The 9,028-nt window shown below is 47.1% G+C and overlaps 1 long non-coding RNA gene across 1 annotated transcript in view; it reads right to left on the bottom strand.

Moving 5' to 3' along the window:
- Positions 1-948: 948 nt before the first annotated feature.
- The window catches only part of LOC138288609 (uncharacterized), a 60,976-nt gene continuing 52,896 nt past the window's right edge, over positions 949-9,028 (bottom strand). The window contains exons 2-3 of the long non-coding RNA XR_011202486.1: positions 6,159-6,233; positions 949-1,017 (exon numbers count right to left, since the gene is read on the bottom strand). This is a non-coding gene — a long non-coding RNA (uncharacterized lncRNA). The remainder of the gene's footprint in view (positions 1,018-6,158; positions 6,234-9,028) is intronic.

The raw sequence follows: 9,028 nt of genomic DNA, 5'->3' as shown, positions 1-9,028 counted from the left end.
ATTACTTGTAAGTCCCCAGTAAAGTACACTATATGTGTCCAAGGTCTATAAATAAAATCCTACTAGTGGGCCTGCAGTACTGATTGTGCCATCAACTACAGTAGCCCTTTAAACATGTTGCATATCCTGTGTGTGTGCAGTTTTAAACTGCTGTTTCGACCTGGTAAGTGCACCCACTTGCCAGGCCAAATCTTTCCTTTTATTACATATATTTCACCCCTAAGATAGGTCTGTAGCCGGCTATCGGATATAGCGGCTACCGACGGCGCTGAATCGGGAACAGCGTCCCGATTCTCCCTCGAGAACGCCATTCCACCCGGGCGTCATAACAACGGAGATGCCGACAACAGCACTGGGAAGAGTTTTAAAGGGAAGACGGACTTCGCGCGGTGGGCGCGAAGGGACGCGAAGACGCCGACAGAGGAGCAGAGAGGAAAGACGAACGAACGGAAGACACAGGGAAAAAAAGGAAGAACGGAGAAAACCAGGAGACCAGCAACCAAGGCCGTTTGGAGATCCAGGAAAGACCCGAAGGACAAGAAATCCGCCACGTCCCAGGAGGGACGTGGCTTCACCAGGTACGGTCCTTCCTGAAGGACAACCTGGGGCTAAAGGGAAAAGGGAGGTCTGGAGAGGGGAGGGGAGAGGTGATCCAGGGAGAGGGGAGGGAGGAGGTGATCCAGGGAGAGGGGAGGGGGACTTCGGAGGGAGAGGGAAGGAAAATGGAAGTTAAGAGGGTGAAAGAAGAACTAAAGGCATCAAACGAGGATAACCTATCGCTGGGAAGACACTAAGAGGTGACTGATTCCCTGCCGACGGATTTTCACATTCTACACCTTTCACAAGGGACGCTCTCTCTCTCTCTCTCTCTCTCTCTCTCTCCCTCTCCTTACCTTCTTATACTATTAATCCTACCAGTATCTGTATATCAACCCGACTTACCCATATCTCCATTCCTCTTCTTTTCCGGTGCGCCTGGGGCTCCGTGAGAAATATCTGCGCCAGTCAAGAGGGGACCTAGAAAGAAGAGAAGAGACATTCATTCAGGGAGAGCCCGACAGCCCTAGAATATTAAAGACTTTTCCACAACTTCAAAGAACTTTAAATAAAATTCCTTACTTCTAACACACTCGAGCCTCCTAGTCCTTACTATCGCCACACCCACTGCTACAGTGGTGTCAGAAGTGGGATATTTTAACGTGCGCGATAAAAGGACAAACTAGAAGAAAAGAAAATGGGGGATAAACCCACTTTGGAGGACATGATACAACAACTAGCTGAAGGACAGAGAAACCTTCAGCTAGTATGGGAGGCCCATCAGAGGGAGGCTAAGGAGGACCGAGAGGCACTACAGAGCGCGCTAAAGAGCCAAGCCACCATCATGGCCAATAATCAATTAGTGCATGAGGCGGCCCTCCAAAAGCTCACGGATACCATTGCAGCTAGCAAGGTTCACCCCAATGTACCGAGCACAGTGCTCCAGAAGTACCAGGAAGGAGAGGATCCCGACGCTTTCTTTACTATCTTTGAAAGGGTGGCCTCTTCGGCCCAATGGCCAGAAGAACGGTGGGGCCAATATATAGCACCATTACTGACCGGTATCCTTCAAACGGCTTACCAGGCCGCTAATCCGGATGGTACCACACCCTACAAAGAAATCAAAAAGAGTATATTGGAGAGAGTAGGGCACGATACCGAGTATTATCGTCTACGATTCCGGAAGATCAAATGGGGGCCAGCGGAGGACTACCGGACCTTTTATTATAAAGTCAAGGACATGGGACTAAAATGGCTGGGACCTATAGGGACAGACAGGGAGGATATTATAAAGGCTGTGATCCTGGAGCAATATTTAGAGTCACTCCCCCCCTCCACTCGGAGTTGGATACGCCAACACCCAAATGTCAATACCGAATTGGCCATGGACTTAGCCTGTGCTTACCACAGATCAACTGAGTTCAAGAGTTTAAACTCTAAGACACCGACTAGACCCGCAGCAATACCTTTAAGAAGTTTCCCTCGGAAGCCCCTCGAAGAAGCAGGATATCCCAAACTCAGGGAAAACCCACCTATGCAACAGCCACAGTGTTATTGCTGTGGTGAGTGGGGGCATATAGCTCGCCTATGTCCCCGGAAAGGGGAAAAAACTGAACCCATGGAGATAGGGGTCACTAGGGGAAGAGTCTTGTGTACAGGTGGAGGTGATCCCAGATACAAACAAAAGATTAAAGTAAATGGAAAGGTACTCCTAGCCCTGATAGACTCGGGATGTAGCCAATCCGTGGTAAGAGCCGATGTGTTGAGTCTATCCGGGCAATCCATTCACCAATGGGTGTCGATCTGTTGTATACACGGGGACAAAGACTAGTACCCCCTTGCCCTTGTAAACATAGAGTGGGAAGATAATCATGACCTACTACCCGTAGGAATTATGGATCACTTGGTGGAGGACTGTATATTGGGAACGGACTATATACGGTTCCACGAGCTGTTGCAAAGGGCCAGGTCACAAGCTACTACAGAGGCCTGGTGGGCAGAAGCCCCGTTTCACGGTAGCTATATAGAGGACAAACCGTGCCGTTCAAAACCCACTAGATGAGAAAAGAGACAAATAAAACAACAGTATTGGACTGCAGAAAAAGGGAAGAACATAGAGAAAGTAGTGGCCAATATTTCAGCTCCCACTTCCTTCCTTCAGAGTCAGCCAACGAGAAGATCTGTCATTACGGAATGCTTGGAGATCGGCCAAATTGGAATCTACTAATGAGGTGGGCCCCTACTTCATGGTCCAGAAAAATCTCCTTTACCGTGTCATAAAGCACGACAACGTCGAAAAACGACAGTTAGTAGTACCTGAGCCCTATCGCTTTCAGGTACTCTTTTTGGCACACAACCAACCAGGAGGGGGACACTATGGTAGGGAAAAGACCGAAGAATATTTACTGAGGAGGTTTTATTGGCCCAGAGTTTATGCCCAACTTCGACAGTACTGTGCCCAGTGTCCCCGGTGCCAGCTAATAGATCCGGGACCCCAAAGAAAAGCACCCCTACAACCTCTTCCTATTATTGAAGTTCCGTTCTCTCGGATCGGCATGGATTTAGTAGGTCCACTCCTTCCCTCTACAAAAGGTCACACATACATTCTAGTTTTAGTTGATTATGCTATAAGGTATCCTGAGGCTATACCCCTTTCTAGTATGACCTCTAAAAATATAGCCCAAGCTATGATCACTTTCTTTTCTAGACTCGGATTTTCCCAGGAAATCCTAACTGATCAGGGAACACCCTTTATGTCTTCACTAATGGGTAATATCTGTAAGATCCTTGGGATCAAGCAAATCAAGACCTCCGTTTATCACCCCCAGACAGACGGTTTGGTTGAGTGGTAAAACCGCACTATAAAAACACTACTACGGAAAACGGTCTCTGAATCCGGACAAGATTGGGACCAAAAACTTCCTTTAGTCTTATATGCCATAAGAACACATGAACAGGCTTCGACAGGACATAGCACCTTTGAGCTTGTCTTCGGGCGAAAACCCAATAGTCTGTTAGACATGGCAGCGGAATTGTGGGAGGAAGAGGGAGAGGAAGAAAAGCCCCTATTAGAATACATATACAACCTGAAAACACACCTGCAATCCGTATGGGAAGACGTACGTCAACACCTAGAAAATTCACAAACTACACAAAAGAAGTATTATGACAAAAGAACAAAAACCCGGTATTTTCAACCGAACGATAAGGTTCTGATCTTAAGACCTTGTTCAGATAATAAACTTCTAGCCAGATGGCAGGGTCCATATACTATAATAAAAGCTATTTCCCCAGTTACTTACCTGATAGAAATGTCCAAACACCCCAAGAGAACTCAGATTTACCATGTTAATCTGTTAAAAAAATGGGAAGAGCCCATAATAACACCATACCAGTCAGCTACTGGTTTCCTAATAACCCCACAGGAACCCCTGAATATGGAATTGTGTCCTACGAACACCAAGGTAACTATAGAGACACACCATATTAATGCCGACCTCACAGGAGATCAGATGAACCAATTAAAAATCCTATTAAAACACCATAGCCAGTTTTTCTCAGGAATCCCAGGTAAAACCCATCTGATCCAACACCGCATCAGAACCCCTGAGGGGAAAATAATACAGTTATGCCCTTACCGTATCCCTGAAGCTCGCCGACATTTAATAGAAGAAGAGGTACAATCTATGTTAAAATTGAAAGTAATAGAACCCTCGACAAGCCCCTGGTGTTCACCCATTGTCATTGTTCCAAAACTGGATGGGTCGATACGATTCTGTATTGACTTCCGCCGACTAAGTGAAATTTCATTATTTGACACGTACCCAATTCCCAGAGTGGATGACTTATTGGAAAGACTGGGGAAAGCCCGGTATATGTCAACACTCGATTTGACCAAAGGGTACTGGCAAATACCCCTCGCACCAGCGGATAAGGAGAAAACTGCTTTTTCCACTCATTCAGGCCTATACCATTTTACGGTACTTCCATTTGGGCTCCACGGGGCCCCAGCCACATTCCAAAGGCTAATGGACCGCCTTTTGAGACCTTTTTACGAATATGCTGCCGCATATTTGGATGATATTGTAGTTTTCAGCAACACCTGGGAAGACCATCTTATCCATCTCCACGAAATATTCCAAGCACTACACTCAGCTGGTCTCACAGCCAACCCAAAGAAATGCCACCTGGGTTATAACCACATTGCCTATCTGGGATATTTTATAGGACAGGGCCAACTCCGACCTCAAAGAAACAAGATCGAGGCCATCCAACAAGTTCCTAACCCCACTACTAAACGGGAACTTTGCTCCTTTCTAGGGTTAATGGGTTATTATCGTCGGTTTATACCTCAGTATTGTACCTTAGCCGCCCCCCTCACTGACCTTCTCAAGAAACACCTCCCATCGAAAATAACATCCCTGTCTGACAAACAACTGGCTAGTTTCCAGCAATTGAAATCATGCCTCACTACCGAACCGGTTTTGCGGTGTCCCGACTTTTCTAAGGTTTTCCATCTCTATACGGATGCCTCGGATGTGGGGTTGGTAGCAGTTCTTTCCCAACTCGATGACGAGGGGCATGACCACCCGATTGTGTATATCAGTCGGAAATTGTTACCCAGGGAATGTAACTACCCGATTATTGAATGTGAATGTCTAGCTATCAAGTGGGCGGTGGAACCCTTGAAGTACCATCTACTGGGCCGTCCTTTTGTGCTGTTATTTGACCATGCTCCCTTGACTTGGTTGGCTTCCAATAAAGACTCCAACTCCCGAATCCTTCGCTGGTTTATGGAACTTCAGCCCTTCTCTTTTCAGGTCCGGCATATTCCGGATGCTCTCCAGGGTCCTGCTGACTACTTGTCTCGCTTTCCTGGTTCTTCGGAACTGTATCAGTCCCGATCTTGGGATGGGGTGTGTAGCCGGCTATCGGATATAGCGGCTACTGACGGCGCTGAATTGGGAACGGCGTCCCGATTCTCCCTCGAGAACGCCGTTCCACCCGGGCGTCATAACAACGGAGACGCCGACAACAGCACTGGGAACCCGGATATCAGGGTTTCCGAAGAGTTTGAAAGGGAAGACGGACTTCGCGCGGAGGGAGGGACGCGAAGACGCCGACAGAGGAGCAGAGAGGAAAGACGAACGAACAGAAGACATGGGGAAAAAAAGGAAGAACGGAGAAAACCAGGAGACCAGCAAACCAAGGCCGGTTGGAGAGCCAGGAAAGACCCGAAGGACGAGAAATCTGCCACGTCCCAGGAGGGACGTGGCTTCACCAGGTACGGTCCTTCCTGAAGGACAACCTGGGGCTAAAGGGAAAAGGGAGGTCTGGAGAGGGGAGGGGAGAGGTGATCCAGGGAGAGGGTAGGGAGGGGGACTTTGGAGGGAGAGAGAAGGAAAAGGGAAGTTAAGAGGGTGAAAGAAGAACTAAAGGCATCAAACGAGGATAACCTATCGCTGGGAAGACACTAAGAGGTGACTGATTCCCTGCCCACGGATTTTCACATTCTACACCTTTCACAAGGGACGCTCTCTCTCTCTCTCTCTCTCTCTCTCTCTCTCCTTACCTTCTTATACTATTAATCCTACCAGTATCTGTATATCAACCCGACTTACCCATATCTCCATACCTCTTCTTTTCCGGTGCGCCTGGGGCTCCACGAGAAATATCTGCGCCAGTCAAGAGGAGACCTAGAAAGAAGAGAAGAGACATTCATTCAGGGAGAGCCCGACAGCCCTAGAATATGAAAGACTTTTCCACAACTTCAAAGAACTTTAAATAAAATTCCTTACTTCTAACACACTCGAGCCTTCTAGTCCTTACTATCGCCACACCCACTGCTACAAGGTCCTAGGTAGCCCCAAGGACAGGATGCAGTGTATTGAAAAACCTGTGCATATACTTTTGAGTTTAACATGTCCTGGCAGTGAACAACTGCTAACTTCGTTTTTCACTGCTGCAAGGCCTATCTCTCCCTTGAGAGTTACCTTGAAGCATCCTTTAAGTGTAACTTCTGATTGGGAAAGGTTAGAAATTTGGAGTTTGGTGTCTCGACTCACAATTTAAAATCACAACTGATGGTGAAGTCGGATTTTAAATTGTAAATTTGAAAATGACACTTTTAGAAAGTTGACATTTTCTTACATTAACCATTCTTTGCCTCTGCCTGTCTCTGAATACACGTCTGGGGTAGGTGACAGCTGGGCCTTGGGTATTTCCTCTAGACAGCCACACACAATGGGAGTAATGGGTGTGACTTGCTGGGCCTTAATGGGCCATTAACTGGCTTGATAGGGGGAGGGGCAGAGCTTAGCACTGCCTCACTTACACTTGAATAGGCTTGTCCTGTCCACCCACAATAGGGTTGTCACACCAGCCAGCTTGGAGCCAGGAAAGGCAGGGTATCTTTGCATTTCAAAGGTTTCTCCCACCTTCCAGAACCAGGGCACCAAAGTATAAATACTGGACCTCAAACACCAGCACTTCAGTACACTTCTGGAGCTGTGGATACTCTGCCAGGAAAAAGGACTGTTGTGCTGCTGAAAGGACTGCTACTTTGCTGGACTTCTGCTTTGCTGTGCTGAACTGTGCCTCTTGCTCTCTTACCTGGGAGTGAGAAGGACTGGACCTGCATCTCTACAACTCAGAATCCAGAGTGACTCCAAGGGCAAGCTGACTGGCCTCCTGTTTTCTGGAGTCTCAGGGCATACAAAACTTCCAAACAACCTGCTCCTGAACCTAGACTCTGCCGTCTGTGAGTCTGCTCTTCCAAGTGGTACACCTCAGTCCTGGACCCAGAAATTTGGGACTAAGGTGCTCCGCCCTCTTTGATCCTCACCAGAACTGCCACGAAGCTTCGCAAAGCAATGCCGTGCAGACTGCACACCAGGGTTAGTGGTACTATGTTCAGGGAGTCTAAGTGGGTCACATTATTCGGCCCACACTCTATTGCAGTCAGCCTGAATTCTTTACTTTGTCGTACTCGGGTAGGACCAGATAACCACAGTTGGCGCTTTGCACATTTATGTGCTATTTTCACCTAAATCTTTAAAATTGCATATCTCAGAATCTACTTATTGGATTTTTGTTGTTCTGGTCTTGTTTTACTCAGATAAATATTCTCTTCTATGGAGTCTTTGCTGTGTTCTGATCAATGGAGAAGCTAAGGCCATAGCTGTTTGTCACTCACTTCTGGGTTCAGGCAGACCACAGGCCCCTCAGATGGTTTATGCAGATGAGGTGTGAGAATACCAAACTGTTGAGGTGATCCGTCTCCCGACAGAGAATGGAGTTTACGGTGGAACACCGCCCTGGAACAGACCACGCCAGTGCTGATGGTCTCTCCTGGTATTTCCACCTTAGCGAAGAAAACTCCAAAGGGTTGGGTAGCTTTCCCCACTTCCAGCTGTGGGGGACACATGTTAGACCTGGCATTCTTGGTATGGTTTCCCCTAACTTTTTGCCTTCTGACCTCTTGTTTTTCTGATTTCATTTTTGCTGGGTTTAGGATTCTGGCCACTTTACCACTTTTGACCAGTGTCACAGTGCAGGTGCTCTGTATTCTAAACATGGTGATATTGGCTTATCCACAAGTGGCATAATTAATTTACTGGTAAAACCTAGTAAAGTGCTCTATACGTGCCTAGGGCCTAAATGCTACTAGTGGGATTGCAGCACTGATTGTGGCACCCTCTATAGTTGCCCTTTACACATGTCAAGTATGTGCAGTTTTAAATTGCCATTTCAACCTGGGCAAGTGCACCTACTTGCCAGGACCAAACCTTCCTTTTATTAATTATGTCACCCCTATCGTAGGCTCTAGTTAGCCCCAAGGACAGGGTGCAGTGTATTTAAAAAGCTGAACATGTACTTTTGGGTTTAACATGTCCTGGTAGTAAAAAACTGCTCAATTTGTTTTTCTCTACTGCAAGGCCTATCCCCCCCATAGGTTAACATTGTGGTTACCTTCAAGCATCTTTTTAAGTGTAACTTCCAATTGGGAAATTATAGAAGTTTGGAGTTTGGTGTCTCTAGACTCACAATTTAACATCACAAGTTATGGTAAAGTCGGATTATGAATTGTAAGTTTGAAAATGCCACTTTAAGAAAGCTGACATTTTCTTACTTTAACCATTTTGTGCCTCTGCCTGTCTCTGAATAAACATCTGGGGTAGGTGACGGCTAGGCCTTGTGTGTCTCCTCTAGACATCCACACACAATGGGAGATTAGGTGTGACTTGATGGGCTTTAATGGGCCATTATCTGGCTTGATGGGGGGGGGTGGATATTAGTCCTGCTTCACTTATACCTGAATAGGCTTGTCCTGCCCACCCACAGCAGGGCTTAAAAACCCTTCACTGTCACTCCAGCTGGCTTGCAGCCAGGACAGGAGAGGCAGGGCATCTGTGCACTTTAAAGGACATGCTTCTCTCTCACCTTCCAGAACCTGGGCACCAAAGTATAAATACTGGACCTCGAAACCACC

This window comes from Pleurodeles waltl, chromosome 4_1 (genome assembly GCF_031143425.1).
Source record: "Pleurodeles waltl isolate 20211129_DDA chromosome 4_1, aPleWal1.hap1.20221129, whole genome shotgun sequence".
In the NCBI taxonomy this organism is placed as follows: domain Eukaryota; kingdom Metazoa; phylum Chordata; class Amphibia; order Caudata; family Salamandridae; genus Pleurodeles; species Pleurodeles waltl.
This window is presented reverse-complemented; position numbering and strand designations above follow the sequence as displayed.